This window comes from Caretta caretta, chromosome 22, assembly GCF_965140235.1.
Source record: "Caretta caretta isolate rCarCar2 chromosome 22, rCarCar1.hap1, whole genome shotgun sequence".
NCBI classification, from domain to species: domain Eukaryota; kingdom Metazoa; phylum Chordata; order Testudines; family Cheloniidae; genus Caretta; species Caretta caretta.
In genome coordinates, this window is record NC_134227.1 from 5,779,501 (window position 1) to 5,796,145 (window position 16,645).

Consider the following 16,645-nt stretch of genomic DNA (forward strand, 5'->3'; position numbering starts at 1 on the left):
TCCAGTGCTTCACCACCCTCTTAGTGAAAAAGTTTTTCCTAATATCCAACCTAGACCTCCCCCACTGCAACTTGAGACCGTTGCTCCTTGTTCGGTCATCTGCCACCTCTGAGAATGGCCGAGCTCCATCCTCTTTGGAACCCCCCTTCAGGTAGTTGAAGGCTGTTACCAAATATCTTCTCACTCTTCTCTTCTGCATTCGAAATAACTCCAGTTCCCTCAGCATCTCCTCGTAAGTCATGTGCCCCAGCCCCCTAATCATTTTCGTTTCCCTCCGCTGGACTCTCTCCAATTTGTCCACATCCCTTCTGTAGTGGGGGGCCCTAAACTGGACGCAATACTCCAGGTGTGGCCTCACCAGTGCTGCATAGAGGGGAACGATCACGTCCCTCGACCTGCTGGCCATGCTCCAACTAATAGAGCCCAATATGCCGTTTTGGCAACAAGGGCACACTGCTGACTCATATCCAGCTTCTCGTCCACTGTCACCCCTAGGTCCTTTTCTGTAGAACTGTTGCTTAGCCAGTCGGTCCCTAGTCTGTAGCGGAGCATGGGATTCTTCCTTCCCAAGTGCAGGACTCTGCACTTGTCCTTGTTGAACCTCATCAGATTTCTTTTGGCCCAGTCCTCCAATTTGCCTAGGTCCCTCTGTATCCTATCCCTACCCTCCAGCGTGACTACCTCTCCCCCCAGTTTAGTGTCATCTGCGAACTCAATGAGGGTGCAATTAATCCCGTCATCCAGATCATTAATGAAGATGTTGAACAAAACCGGCCCCAGGACCGACCCCTGGCTGGGGACGGCTGAGATGCAGGGGGGCAGGCAGTTATGCTACAGCTTTAGACAATGCATATTGTAGCTCCTATTACTGTGTTTTCAAGTGTCCCTCCAGGGTGCCCAGAGCTTTGGTGCTGGGCTTCCTCTACACTGAAATCGAAATTGCGGCACACCTACTGCTCCTGTGCAGGAGAGTAAGGGAGGGCAAGGCAACTCTTTACTCTGCAGCACCAGCTACCCGCATGGTGGGGAAGGAGAACAGCCTTCACAGGGGTACTATTCCCTGTCTCTCCCTGCTTCCCCGTGCCACGAGCAAACCAGCTGCCCCAGACCCAGGGTCTTCACAAACCACCTTCCCTGGAGCAGGGGGACCCGGGCAGCAGATTGTGACTCTCCAAGCTGTGCTCCAGGGGTGCTGTGACAACATGCTGCCCCTGCCTTGGGGCTTGTGGCAAAGCCAAAATTCAGTCCTAAACAAATAGATCAACTACTGATGTAAATTACAGAGAATTTGCCAACGCTCCAGTTTGCACATAATTCCCATGTTTCTCAAAATTAGACAAACAACCTCCCCCTGAAAGGAGAAATAAATCAGTGGTGAAGAAAGACACATAAAACAAGTGCCCCATCAGATCAGTTGTTGCTAAGCAATATATTCCCAGTCTCCGAGAAAGAGAGAGGTCACTGCTCAGCAATAAACTAAGCCTAGAGGACATAAACTCTTGGGCAACGTAGAGACACTTTATAACGGAGAAACATTTTATAACCAAGCGACTCCTTCCTCTTCTGTCTGATGGGCTAATGAAGATGGATGTGTAGGATGCGATGTTGGCACCCAGCTACAGTCTCAGGTCACCCCAATACCTACAGTGCCTCTTGGAGAACATCCATAGTAATTCCCAACCTCCCTGTGGGAAAGATGCAGAAAGCTCCTGAAGTCAAAGTGATCACCACATCAACAAATTGTATTATAGAACAAACACACAGCATGAGCGGGATCCCTGGAAGCCCGGGCTTTCTTCATGACCAGAACTCACACGAGAGTGCACCATAATTTGGGTGCACTATAATTACTCTGCTGCATCATCCTCCAGCATTCATCAGCAGAAGGCACTGTTTGTGCAAGACCTCCCTCCCCCATCCACATGTAATGGGGAGAGAGATTAGCAGCCAATGCCCAGTTTGAACATAATCTCCACAATTCCCTTATTTCTCAGAATCAGACAAACAACCTCCCTTACTCTCCTCCCCTTCTCTAAAACCTTGCAGAAGGCTTCTGTGGCTTTAATAATCCACACAGATGCTTCCTTCACTAGCCCTGCAGAGACTCTCCCAGAAAGATAACAGCCTCAGGTCACTCTCTGCACTTAACTGGATTTCCAGGGTAGCATCTCGCTCTGGAAACCCCATCAATGGAGAGCAGAGAAGGCAGAGTTAGACATAAAGCCAGCCTGGAAGCATGAGGTCTCTAAATGGCTGGGCCTGGCCGCAAGCTAACCCCCAGGGAACCTAAACTAGAGCAAGCACCAGCAAACATGCTCTAGGGAACCATCTCACGGTGACTCCTGGGGACTTGTTCCTGCACCAATATCTAATATCAAGAAGTATCCCTAAAAGTTCTTGGCTATAATGGCTAGTCTGCTCCTTCGGAGGTCCCCAAATAACTGAGGTACTTTACTGCAGAGACGCTGCCATAAACAGCAATGGGTGTCTTTTGCTTAGAACGTGCAGTGGGATACTATAGGACAAAGACAGCTACCTGCTTGGTCTTTTATACAGCTGTTCATTCAGAACAAGCACAAGTTCACGGTCTGGAAGACTAAGTCCAGGAGCGAGCTGTATAGCGCAGAGAATAAGCAATGACTCCTAATCTTAGTTACACATTCCCAGTGCCTGGTGTTCCCTCCCACTCTGACAAGTGCGTGAGCAAAGCAACACACAGGATTGCCATTGCTAATTGACATGAGCCAGGCACATACACAAAGGACCTGGGAAGGGGAAAACCCTACAAATGATTCCAAAGATTCAGGCCCCAAGGAATTCTGTTTTAAGCTTACAAGTTCTGTCAATCATAATACTGTGCCAGACTTTGTCATTACCAGTCGCCAGAGTGAGAGAAAAGAGAGGCCTCGAATGAAGCACTGATATTTTATCAAAGACCTAGAGGTGAATTATGACAGACCACGGGATGGGAGCAGAAATGAAGCATCAAGCAATCAACTGTACCAATCCACATAATATACCCTAGAAGTCGCCACCAGGATATTTTAACACTTCAGCAAAGAAGAGTTGCACATCAAGATGGCTAGCTACAGAGGAGAACACAAAGGTCTAAGAATACAGGAATGTACATGGGGATGGAGGAACATACAAGAAACATAATCATTCCATTGGCTGCTGTTCTAGAACGACCAAAGAATAACATGGTAACAGCTCATCTCTGAATTCTTCACACAATCATGACTTTCTCCAGGGCGTTTGTGCATATCACACCATTAGTATTATGACTGATTTTAGGCAGATGTGCAGAAGTTTCAGTTTCTTATTTTTCTGTTGAGCTGGATACTCAAGAAATCATGCATATGTACCACACGACAGACAGATGTGACTGCCAAAATGAGATGCCCTGCAAGTTACAACCTTCAATCACTAACTCTGCCAGCACTGAAATCAGCAAGCCATAGGGTGGCAGGGCTCAGTATGCTTTTTGCTCAGCCATCTGCATGATGTTATATGATATCAGGCTAGCCATTCTTATGATTTATTCAAATGCTCATTACAGTCAATCTATTTTTACACAGAGGTGATGATATTCGCTGATAACGGTTAATCATTTATAATTCCATGGACTAGTGAGATGCCAATGTACTATTAAAGGGAATTCCACCAGGCGCCTTCAGAGATGCAGCAAATTGCCAAAAACTGAGTTTCGAATATACCTTGGGAGGATTTAAAACTCCACATAAGGAAGTCAATCTTGGCTGACGCCCACTGAACAAACTCAGCCATCTACACTCATCCCATCATGGGAGAGAACGAACGTTCAACTAGCCCTTGCAGCAGGAGAGACAAGGGCTACAAGAAATCTGCCTCTTTACTGTTTTACCAACCTCTTCTCCCCTCCATCAGTCACCCATCTCTTCTGCAACACGGGGAGCAGCCCCTGCCAAGGCAAGTTCCCCATGCCAAGGAATGCCACACGGATGGGTAGGCTTTTATAAGACTGTTTCTTGAGATTCTGACCTCTGGCTGTCAGGGGTGTTTACCTGGGAGCAGGAGTGGCCAGGAGATGTAACTTTTTCTGTAACCACATGGGCGGTTGTATATAAACAGTGCAACAAGCAGACAAGTAAATTATCCACAGGATGTAGCCTAGTCCCTTCACATACACACAAATGTAGGAACAGGTCAGGCCAGAACCTCTGTTTAGTGAAAATGGCAAGGCCTGGCCCTTCACCTCCACACAGAGAGGAAATCTTTATGCTACAAGTGTCAGGTTCAGACGAGTCAAACTTGTGCCAACCATGTACTGCAGTAGAGCTAATTACACACATAGTATATGAAGTCTACCTTAAAGCACAATCAATAAAGACTAATTAAATAGAATGTCATATTACAGGGCTCCTTTGTCACATTCCAACTAATCTAATTAGAATTTCACTGTATTTTAAATCCTGACTAGTTCATTGTTAGATGTTTCATTACACAGTGCAGTGCAGCCAAATATCAAATTTCTGGCCTGATCTTTAACCCATAACCTCAATGAAAGACAGGAGAAAATGCCAATCAAAGTTACTTACAGTTCAAGGACTCTTTCAGTGGATCAGCGTGAAGGCCAGAGGAGCCTCAGGATCCAATCCTCGACGGTACCTGGTGATATTTTAAAAACGGCTTTTATTAGAGAGGAAATTACTGAAATGAGAGCAGATGTCAGAGCAAAAATTAACACTCTGGGATGGATCTGTGAGGTGGGATAAGCTCAACATGGAGCTCAGTTCCTAGGCTCAAAGTATGCACGTGTTGTATTGTAAATCAGCTGACCAGGATGCAGGGGCTACAGGGAGCAAACTGCCACACACATCCCAACCACGCCTTCTGCAGGGAGCAAGCTGCACCCCCAACACACTCTTCTGGGTAGCTCTATAATTGTGCCCTTAAAGTAGAAATGGGTGAAAGTAAGAATTTCTTAATTAAATTAGAGCAATGTTGCTGTCCTGACAATTTCTGTGCATTTTGGAGGCGAAACACACCCTGTGTTAAAAGAATATTATTCAAGTTGCAAAATCAAAAACTCAAAAGTTAGGAAACACAAGAACTAAGGTTGCCCAAACAACGCTAATTTGCCTGCCTCCTGTATATGTATTCATTACATTAGTTACATGATCACATACTAGTCCTTCCACAGGACTCCTCATTCAGTGCAGAGGCCTATTTGGTCCCCATGTACATGAGGGATCCCTGAAAGGGATCCATCTAGTAAACTAGAAGGGTCTCCCCATCTTCAGATGGGAATGACCAGGAAAAACCACAGGGATCAACAGATTACAGAGGACAACAAATGAAAGAACAGAACAGGAGTGAGGTCATAGGTTTACAGTCAGGATTCCAGAAGTGGACACCAAGCAGAGAACCCCAGACATCACCTGCTCCTTAATTTGTGCAACTCCATAAAGAGCACATTGCTGGGTCTAATCTGGAGATGCCAAAAGCTTGGATCATTGGAGCGAGGCCCTCACACCCTTCCTGACAAGGGCAAATGAAAGACACTGCTGGTCCCCACTGCTACCTGAGCAACTAGGAACAACTGAGGACCCAACATTACTCCCACAATTGCAAACCCCTATAACAAGGGGTGGGCAACATGTCAGCCGAGGAGATGCCCCTAATCTCCACCATTTCTTACACTTTCTTCCCCCAATCATCGTGCGTTCTCTTGGTCTTCGCCGGCTCAAACCTCAGCCGTGTAGCCCTCCTACAACCCCCAGAAGCTCAACCACCTGGTTAGGTCAGAGAGAAGAGACATAGTGCTAAGCATCACCAGCAGGTTTCGCTCTTCCTCCAGAGCCAGCTGGCGGGACTCCTGGAGTACGAGGCTAGCTCTCTTTATGCATAGGGAAACCATTCCCAACAACAGTCTTTTAAAACTCTCCAAACCCTTCCAGAGTAGCTGTGGGTAATGCAAGGTGTGCTCTGCAAAGAATTCTGCTGGGGCTGGGCGGGACAAAGGTTTCCTTGGGGGTATTTGTGATGCTTTGCAAATAGAATAAAAGGAAACACTATCCAACTGAATTTATCTGCCACCTTGAGGCACAATTCAGGATGAAGAGAGGCTATGAAGCACAGAGGTAGTTCATCAGCTAATCATCCTCAGAAATTAGCCACTGAAATGTAAGTATCTATTCGACATTGGTGAGGCCTCCTCTGGAGTACTGTGTCCAGTTTTGGGCCCCGCACTACAAGAAGGATGTGGATAAATTGGAGAGAGTCCAGCGAAGGGCAACAAAAATGATTAGGGGACTGGAACACATGACTTATGAGGAGAGGCTGAGGGAACTGGGATTGTTTAGTCTGCAGAAGAGAAGAATGAGGGGGGATTTGATAGCTGCTTTCAACTACCTGAGAGGTGGTCCCAGAGAGGATGGTTCTAGACTATTCTCAGTGGTAGAAGAGGACAGAACAAGGAGTAATGGTCTCAAGTTGCAGTAGGGGAGGTTTAGGTTGGATATTAGGAAAAACTTTTTCACTAAGAGGGTGGTGAAACACTGGAATGCGTTACCTAGGGAGGTGGTAGAATCTCCTTCCTTAGAAGTTTTTAAGGTCAGGCTTGACAAAGCCCTGGCTGGGATGATTTAATTGGGGATTGGTCCTGCTTTGAGCAGGGGGTTGGACTAGATGACCTTCTGAGGTCCCTTCCAACCCTGATATTCTATGATTCTATCTTCTTGATGGAGGAAGCCTGTACACATGTAGGGTTGCCAGCATTCTAACTGCACAAAACTAAACACCCTTGCCCCACCGCTTCCTTGAGGTCATGCCCCTTCTCTGAGGCTCTGCCTCCACTCACTCCAGCCCCCCTCCCTCTGGCACTCACTCTCCCCCACCTTCACTCACTTTGACTGGGCTGGGGCAGTGGGTTGGGGTGCAGAAAGGGAGGGGGTTCAGGGCTGGGGTACAGGGTTGGGGTGTGAGAGGGGGTGCAGGCTCTGTGAGGGAGTTTGGGTTTGGGAGGGGGTTCCGACCTGGGGCAGGGGGTTTGGGGTGCAGGGTCTGGGAGGGAGTTAGGGTGAGGGAGGAGGTTCCAACCTGGGGCAGGAGGTTCGGGGTGTGGGCTCCAGCCGGGCAGTGCTTACCTCAGGCGGCTCCCGGTCGGTGGCACGGCGGGGCTAAGGCAGGCTCTCTGCCTGCCCTGGCTCTATGCAGCTCCCAGAAGCAGCTGGCGTGTCCGGCCCCTAGGCGGCGACACAGCCAGGCGGCTCTGCTTGGAGCATGCTGCCCATGCACGCAGGCGTCGCCCCCACAGCTCCCATTGGCTGGTTTCCCAGCCAATGGGAGCTGCCGAGCTGGCACTGGGGGCAGCATGCAGGGCTTCCCTGATTACCCTTACGCCTAAGGGCCAGACATGCTGGCCACTTTCTGGGAGCTGCATGGAGCCAGGGCAGGCAGGAAGCCTGCCTTAGCCCTGCTGTACAGTCAACCGGACTTTTAACAGCTGGTTGAAAACCGGACACTTGGCAACTCTATACACATAGCACAAGAGACACCAAACAGAAGAGACACATGGCTCCTTTCCCTTTAACCTCTGAGCATTGGACCAATTAAACAGGAAGAAATGAGGGAACAATATCCTTTTGTAATTTCTTCCTGTTGTCCCAAACTCCCTTTGGAAGCTACTGGTAGATTGGCACTGCTGTGATCGATGCAGCCATGTCAATTTAGGGGGCCGCTAAATCGATCGCAGAGTGCACTCCCGGCGACTCCTGTACTCCACCTCCCCGAAAACAGTAAGGGAAGCTGGCGAGAGAGCGTCTACAGTCGACCCAGCATGGTAAGTTGACCTAAGATACATCGACATTATTCGCGTAACTGGAGCAGCGTAACTTAGGTCGACTTATCACGGTAGCGTAGACCAGCCTCTGTCCCAACTGGCTAAGTGGAGCCTTCTCTTTGCTGTTTGTGCTGCACATGAGAGATGACAGTCACTCTTTAACATCGCTGCTAAATCACATTGCAAAAATATCACGGAGCTTCAGAACCACGTGAGGGAAGAATGTCCTTGGGACAGGAAGAACAAATCAATGAAGGTTTTTGCCCTTTTCTCTTTACAGGAGCACAGGCCTGTGGAGCTCCACAGGCCTATGCAATTCCCCAGGACTGACACAGCAGACTGTGTCATGTTCTCCTTTGTAGGAACACGTCGCTGGCTATTTCACGGACAGGACAGAGCCCACAAGCACCTCCGCCAGCTGCCACTGTTACCAGAGACGCAGCAGCTGAGGTCTCCAGAGAGCAGCTGCTCCCAGAGTCAGACAGCAGAGCTTTGTGCAAAGGGAACCCAGAAGGGGCCTTTCTTCTTACTCAGCTTTGCAAAAAATAATAAATAAAAATATGCCCTTACTAGAGCCTAGCAACATTCCGGAATAGAGACAGAGAGCTGACTCACATCCCCTTGTAGAGAGAGCCCACCTTTTATTCCCAGTGTTTCCCTTTGCAAACACGGAGAACTTTGCTAGTTTTCCCTAGTGCAGTGTCATTGGCTGATGGCAGGACTCCTGATTTGCTCCAGCATCTGTGATAGGAGAGTCAGGCTCAGAGTTTCAAATGCCAGAACACAATAGGAATAGAATAGCGCTTTAAACATAGAATTTAGTGTAACAAAGGGCCCTGCGGATTCCTTACTTACCCTCTCTGTGGCTAGGAGAAAGACACATGAAGGAGCATATAGCCACATCTTTCCATCTCTTTGCAGGTTGTACAAAATTATAACATTTGAATCAACTCTACATTCTAGCTGCAAATAGAGAGGCTTTCAGACAAAGGTAAATAATATGCAAGGCACAATGGGCTATTTCAAAGTCCCATAACATGGGTGAATTGGCCAGTGTGAGGCTGTTCACATCAGCTCTAGACAAAGAAGCTGAATGAGGTCTCAGAAATAGAGATATATGGAGAGAGGGAAGGTGGCCAAACTGTACTCGTTGTCCCCTATTTAATAAGCCATTAGTGAAATGACCAGTTACTGGAAAGCACTCCATTATTTTCTAATTGACACATTTATTCATGGCACTTTGTCCCATAGAGGGATGCAAAATGACAAGGAAGCAGCACTACCTGAAAAGGGCCACAAGCCTTGCAAAGGGACCAGAAGTTTAGCTGCTCCCCAAGACCCATGTAAAAGGCAAGGATCCCCCAACTCCGGCTCCAACACACTATTCCGTACCTTTAGGGCAAGTAGGTCACTGTCATGAGACACTGAGTGTTCTTTCTTATTCTATATGCACGGTAACAGTGTGACCACCACACTGAGCAGAAGTCTTCACTGAGCTGCTAATAGTGACATTCAGGTCTGTGTAGTAATGCTTAATGTAGAACCCAGCAACGTGTATGAGTGGTTTGGATTATTCCTTCCCATTTGCATTACTTTGCTTTTGCCAACAACTCATTTCCTCTGTCTTCTGGCTGCCCATGCACCAAACTTCGGCCTTTACCCAGCAAGGCACACGCATAACTTTCAGCCCCTCTGGAGTTACACTGACCTCAGTGGAATTACTCATGTGCATAAAGTCACACACATGCTTAAGTGCTTTGCTGGCGTAGGGCCTTGGTCAGGTCCCTTTCCAGCCTTTTCCATTGTTGACTAATCTAAATAATTTTGTGTCACCTGCAGATTTTACCAAGCTAAAAAATATTAAACCAAACTGGAGTGAGAGCAGCACCATAGGGCACCCATCTTTAACCTTGTATTATGTTGGAAATTGTCCATTTAGTCCTACTCTTTTTTCCCCTCAGATCCAGTTTCTAATCCATGGTTGTACTTTAGCTCTCATCCCATGATTAGTTACCTAATTTTAGTAGCTTCTTGGAGGGGCCATTGAAAGCAGACATAAATGACATTAAATGGTTCTCCTTTAGCCATTATTTTGTTGACATGCTCAATAATTCAACCAGATTAAAGCACAATTTTCCTTTACAAAGCCATGGTGCTTTATCATTATCATATCCTATACACCTAGATGTTTTATAATTCTATTATGAATGATCATTTCAGCCCATTTTCCTGAGTCTGAAATAAGTCACGCTACTCTGTAATCCTCAGGACTTCCCCAAGTGTCTTTTCTGTACTCCACTTTCCATTCTCCTGTACTCCAGTGTAATAGAGGATGTTAATAAGTGATTGCAAGTGGAATTTTCAAAAGCTCCTAAGTGAGTTAGGAGCTCATGTCCCATTGACTTTCGATGGGATCTGTGCTTCTACCACACTAGATATTTTTGAAAATTCAACCTTGCACATTTTGTTGGCTGCTGAGAACCTTCAGCCTGGAATTCCCATAGAGCTCTTCACTGTCCCATCTGGTCCTGAGGACTTGCTGCTCTTAAATTTATCATTTTCATCCAGCACCTATTCTTGTGACTCCTCAGTCTCTGGCAGTGCCTCATCTTCATCACCGCAAAAGAGCAGGTCTGGTGAAGACCGATGCAAAGAAATCATTTAGCATCTCAGCTATGTCACTATCTGCTTGATTGCTTCTTTTACCTCCAGACAGTCCAGGAACAGGAATTTCCTCCCCCCGGGTGCTCTGCTTCTGATCGTACATACAGAATGGCTTGTTTTTATTTGTCTCTTTGCTATTTAGATTCTGTCTTTATCCTGTTTACTTTCTTCTTACATTTTACCCACCATAATTCAGATTCCTTTCTATCAACTTAACTTGGGCTGGGTTTTCAGGAGATGAGGGTTTCAAGACTGGATGCCTTCTGTAAGATATGTTTTAGCCTAACACAAGCTATTGGGCTCAGTAGTGGGAAAACTAGAGGGAATTCTCTGCCCTGTGTTATACAGGAGGTCAGACAGGATAATCTAAGGATCCCTTCTGATGTTAAAATCATTGATGTTAGCAGTGTTAAAACCTATGAGATTTATAGATTATACAAGGGATGGAGCATGAAGGTGACACCTTAAACATGGATCCAACAGTCAACCCATGTCAATGTCACTTTAACATGAACATGTCATGATGTCTGTACACCCCATGCTGGTTCAGCAGCCAAAGAGTTAACAAATCACGTGCCTGCCCATTCAGTCAGCGCTGAGTGCCAGTGTTTCTATTCTAAAGAATCCTGTTGCACTTGCTTGTAACATTTATCAGATTTTCACCTTTCGGGCTGTAGTTTTCTGAAGCTTCCAAAATTTTCTCTCCAGATGCAATTTTTCTTAAAAGTTTGGGCAAAAATGGCTCCCACTTTTGTGTCTCAAGAGTGTAAAATTATTAATAAATAATTCACCAAAAAACAATTTGCACACAGCTACTACATTGTCAACTATTTGGAGTAGAAATCTGAAATTGGACAATGAAAATCTGTTTTGGTTTGTCTGCGTTATGAAGGTTTAACACACACACACACACACCATATTCTGCACACACATGACATCTTTAATGATAATGTTGGATTTTAGCAACAATCTCCCAACATTCAGTAGGCACTGGACATGCAGAGGAAAACCCGATGAGGAATTTTTGACCCCGGAAGCTGAATATGGAACACAACAGAGCCCCTCACCATATCCCACGGCTCGTTTTACCTCGCTGAACTTGGCTGTTCTTTTGTGCATAAAATTTTGCAGGGGTGGTGGGAGCAACTCCATTTTCCTGCTTGGTTTCCATTACTTCCAAAATTAAGGTTGCAAAGAGGGTTCCACTATAAGCCAATTTGCACCCTTACTCTAACAGGAAAAAGATTTACACCTTCAAAGTTTGTGAATACTCTTAGCAAAGAGGAGGATTTTTTCCATAAATGTTAAGTAATCTAATCAAATGTTTTTGAAGGTAAAATTCATTAAATATAGTCATTTTCCCCCTTTGAAATAATTATCTATTTTCTCCAACTTCAGGGTGGGAAGATTTATATCATTAAAACCTCTGTGTGTGTGTGTGTCTGTCTGTGTGTGTGTGTATGCGTGCACATGTGCGACTGCAGAGAATCACTTGTGCAAAGGGAAATTTAAAACACGAGCTAAAATTAAATAAAAAGGAATTTATTCAAAAGTCCTCGTGTCTCCCTCTGGGTCACGGAAACTGATGCTGAATGTTTCCAGGGCCAGAATGTCCCTACTACAGGGGAGTCTTTCAACTTCCATGTTCTCAGCATTAAACTTTCCCTCCCCATATCCACCTTGTACATGAATTAACTCCTACAAGACTATTTCACCTCAGGGCAATGCACATGCTGCAGAGCCACCATCCTCCCTTTGCTCCATGCTGCCACTCTTTTCCCCAGAAAAAAGCAGATCCATGGTGCTGGGCATCCCAGCTGAACCGATCCACATGACACTTTGCAAATCCTCAAGGACAGTTATGGAACTTAGAAGCTCATTGGGCCCAGCCTGTTGCAGGGCTTCTAAGGTCAATATTGGCCCACCCCAGCTTTAAAGCACTGCCTGGACTAGAGGAGCTGGGAGTGGTGGAATCAGGACCTCATGTGGATGAAGTGACCTAGCTAACTCAGAGGGCAGACCCAGCACAATTCAGTCCACTGATTTTCTGATGCACAAGTGCTGAAGCCTTTTCATTGCAACCAGATGCAATATGGAAAACTTGCATTCAGGGCTAACCTAGGCCCTCATGAGCCAGGCTGGCAAGTGGAGGGGGAACACGTTCAGCTGTTTGGGAAGGGCACAGGAGACTTCCTCACTATACTTAAAGTTCCAGTTGCAGCTACAGTTGCTGCTTGGAACAGCTGCCAATAGGCAGCATTTAGTCTACGAAATATCTTAGGCTGCGAGATGCAACTGGACCCAAGACAGTATGTGTCAAATGTGAACGGAGTTCAGAACGGTGGAACAGCACTCTAGGTAGGAAAAATAGCTGCAAGCAAGTCCATTTGCCACTGACTGGAGTACTGTCATGGATGGATATAAGCTGTTCAGGAACGACAGGAAGGGCAGAAAAGGTGAGGGAGTAGCACTGTATGTAAGGGAGCAGTATGACTGCTCAGAGCTCCGGTACGAAACTGCAGAAAAATCTGAGAGTCTCTGGATTAAGTTTAGAAGTGTGAGCAACAAGAGTGATGTCGTGGTGGGAGTCTGCTATAGACCACCGGACCAGGGGGATGAGGTGGACGAGGCTTTCTTCCAGCAACTCGCAGAAGTTACTAGATCACAGGCCCTGGTTCTCATGGGAGACTTCAATCACCCTGATATCTGCTGGGAGAGCAATACAGCGCTGCACAGACAATCCAGGAAGTTTTTGGAAACTGTAGGGGACAATTTCCTGGTGCAAGTGCTGCAGGAACCAACTAGGGGCAGAGCTCTTCTTGACCTGCTGCTCACAAACCGGGAAGAATTAGTAGGGGAAGCAAAAGTGGATGGGAACCTGGGAGGCAGTGACCATGAAATGGTCAAGTTCAGGATCCTAACACAAGGAAGAAAGGAGAGCTTCAGAAAAGCAGACTTTGACTCCCTCAGGGAACTGATGGGCAAGATCCCCTGGGAGAATAACATGAGGGGGAAAGGAGTCCAGGAGAGCTGGCTGTATTTTAAAGAATCCTTATTGAGGTTACAGGGACAAACCATCCCAATGTACAGAAAGAATAGTAAATATAGCAGGCGACCAGCTTGGCTTCACAGTGAAATCCTTGCTGCTCTTAAATACAAAAAAGAGGCTTACAAGAAGTGGAAGATTGGACAAATGACTAGGGATGAGTACAAAAATATTGCTCGGGCATGCAGGAGTGAAATCAGGAAGGCCAAATCACACCTGGAGTTGCAGCTAGCAAGAGATGTTAAGAGTAACAGGAAGGGTTTCTTCAGGTATGTTAGCAACAAGAAGAAAGTCAAGGAAAGTGTGGGCCCCTTACTGAATGAGGGAGGCAACCTAGTGACAGAGGATGTGGAAAAAGCTAATGTACTCAATGCTTTTTTTGCCTCTGTCTTCACGAACAAGGTCAGCTCCCAGACCACTGCACTGGGCAGCACACCATGGGGAGGAGGTGACCAGCCCTCTGTGGAGAAAGAAGTTGTTCGGGACTATTTAGAAAAGCTGGACAAGCACAAGTCCATGGGGCTGGATGCGCTGCATCCGAGAGTGCTAAAGGAGTTGGCGGATGCGATTGCAGAGCCATTGGCCATTATCTTTGAAAACTCATGGCGATCGGGGGAGGTCCCAGATGACTGGAAAAAGGCTAATGTAGTGCCCATCTTTAAAAAAGGGAAGAAGGAGGATCCTGGGAACTACAGGCCAGTCAGCCTCACCTCAGTCCCTGGAAAAATCAAGGTCCTCAAGGAATCAATTCTGAAGCACTTAGAGGAGAGGAAAGTGATCAGGAACAGTCAGCATGGATTCACCAAGGGAAAGTCATGCCTGACTAATCTAATTGCCTTCTGTGACGAGATAACTGGCTCTGTGGATGAAGGGAAAGCGGTGGACGTGTTATTCCTCGACTTTAGCAAAGCTTTTGACACGGTCTCCCACAGTATTCTTGCCAGCAAGTTAAAGTATGGGCTGGATGAATGGACTATAAGGTGGACAGAAAGCTGGCTAGATTGTCGGGCTCAACGGGTAGTGATCAATGGCTCCATGTCTAGTTGGCAGCCGGTGTCAAGTGGAGTGCCCCAGGGGTCGGTCCTGGGGCCGGTTTTGTTCAATATCTTCATAAATGATCTGGAGGATGGTGTTGATTGCACTCTCAGCAAATTTGCAGATGACACTAAACTGGGAGGAGTGGTAGATACGCTGGAGGGGAGGGATAGGATACAGAGGGCCCTAGACAAATTGGAGGATTGGGCCAAAAGAAATCTGATGAGGTTCAACAAGGACAAGTGCAGAGTCCTGCACTTAGGACGGAAGAATCCCATGCACCGCTACAGACTAGGGACCGAATGGCTCAGCAACAGGGCCGAAGGGTTCAAAGTGTGGGAGGGGGTGTGGGGCTGAGGCAGGGGGTTGTGGTGCGGGAGGGGTGAGGGCTCTGGCTGAGGGTGCGGGCTTTGGGGTGTGGCCAGAAATGAGGGGTTCAGGGTGCAGGAGGGGGTTCCAGGCTGGGGCAGGGGGTTGCAGTGTGGGTGCAGGTTCTGGGAGGGAGTTTGGTTGTGGGAGGGGCCTAAGGGCAGGGGTGGGGCTGGGGATGAGGAGTTTGGGGTGCAGGAGGGGGTGCGAGCTCCAGCTGGGGATGCAGGCTCCGAGTTGTGGCCAAAAATGAGGGGTTCAGGGTGTGGGGGGAGGCTCCGGGCTGGAGCAGAGGGTTGGCGGAGGGGTGGGGGGATGCTGGCTCTGGGAGGGAGTTTGGGTGCAGGAGGGGACTCAGGGCTGGGACAGGGGGTTGGGGTGTGGGAGGTGGAGCAGGCTCCGGGCGGCGCTCACCTCAAGCGGCTCCCAGAAGCGGCTGGCATGTCCCTGCGGCCATTAGGACCGCTGCCCCCGCCTGCAGGTGCCACCTCCGCAGCTCCCACTGGCCGTGGTTCCTGGCCAATGGGAGATGCGGGGCTGGCATTTGGGGTGGGGGCAGTGCACGGAGCCCCCCTGGCCGGCCCTGTGCCTAGGGGCTGTGCAGAGCCGGGCAGGGAGCCTGTCTTAGCCCCGCTGCTCTGACTGGACGTTTAGCGACTGAAGTCCCATTTTGACTGGGCCTTCCGGTTGAAAACCAGATGCCTGGCAACCCTAGTGGGGAGCAGGTTATGGGCTTCAGCGTATTAGATGACTGAGCAGAAGGGAGGTTCTCATTAACTCACTGGAATGTGACGCCAGATCAAGGGTGAGACAGAGCCAAGCTGCCCAGAGTGAGTAGCCTGGACAGTGTGGAGAGCTGCCCCTCGAAGGTGTATTTAGGGCAGGAGAAGGACCTTTGTTCCTCAAAGGTCACCACTCCCCACAGCACAGGGAGGCCTGCAGAGAACGCAGCCACAGAGAGTTCGCTGCCTTTCTCCCAGCCGTCACACACACGGACGCTGTGAACCAGCTGTCCTCTGCACACACACAGGCTGCACCGGCTAAATCCCTGTTCCTTGCCATCCCATTGATGCTAGCATCACCTCCACGGCTCATATTTATTAATTGTACAAACCTAATGGAGGAATGCATTGGCAAAAAAGGGTAATGGCCATCAGGCCAGCAATAAAACAGAATTAATGGTCCATAGGAAGAAATCATGTCCACTTAACACCAGCTTTGAAACTGTAACAGAATAATGTAATACCAGCCGGGCTTTTCTCCGTATGCAGATTGCTTACACCATGTTAATCACTCACAAAGCAGGCCACGTTCTCCCTCAGCTCACATGACCCTCCGGGGACCAGAAACATTTAGTGAACGGATCATTTCCAACACGCACAACTGCAGATCCAGCCCAGAGGAACACAGGAACGAGCACCTGGACCAGGCGGTAATGTCTGAGGAATGCAACTCCAGCCCTTTGCAGCAGGGCAAGCAAGCAGCAAGTCCATGGCTCAGAACCACAACCAGGCAGCGAGCAGCTGCTGTGGCAGACAGGACAGCAGGAACAATCTGTCTATGTGCAGTGAAACCTCAGGGAGAGCCTGGGAGAGGCTGATTGTCAGCTGCTCTTTCCTGCAGCACCTGACCTGCAGATGGGCTTGAGGCCAGGGACTGTGCGACTCCCACTGGCATTGGCAACTTTCTACTTGGACAAAACTGAACAC

The 16,645-nt window shown here is 47.9% G+C and overlaps 1 protein-coding gene across 13 annotated transcripts in view; it reads right to left on the bottom strand.

Annotated features, from left to right (window-relative positions):
• The window catches only part of PKNOX2 (PBX/knotted 1 homeobox 2), a 753,686-nt gene that overhangs the window by 657,487 nt on the left and 79,554 nt on the right, over nucleotides 1-16,645 (bottom strand). For all 13 annotated transcript variants that reach the window (XM_048827274.2, XM_048827271.2, XM_048827275.2 and 10 more), the window contains one exon: nucleotides 4,578-4,647. The gene's annotated coding sequence lies outside the window, so the exon portion shown is untranslated. The remainder of the gene's footprint in view (nucleotides 1-4,577; nucleotides 4,648-16,645) is intronic.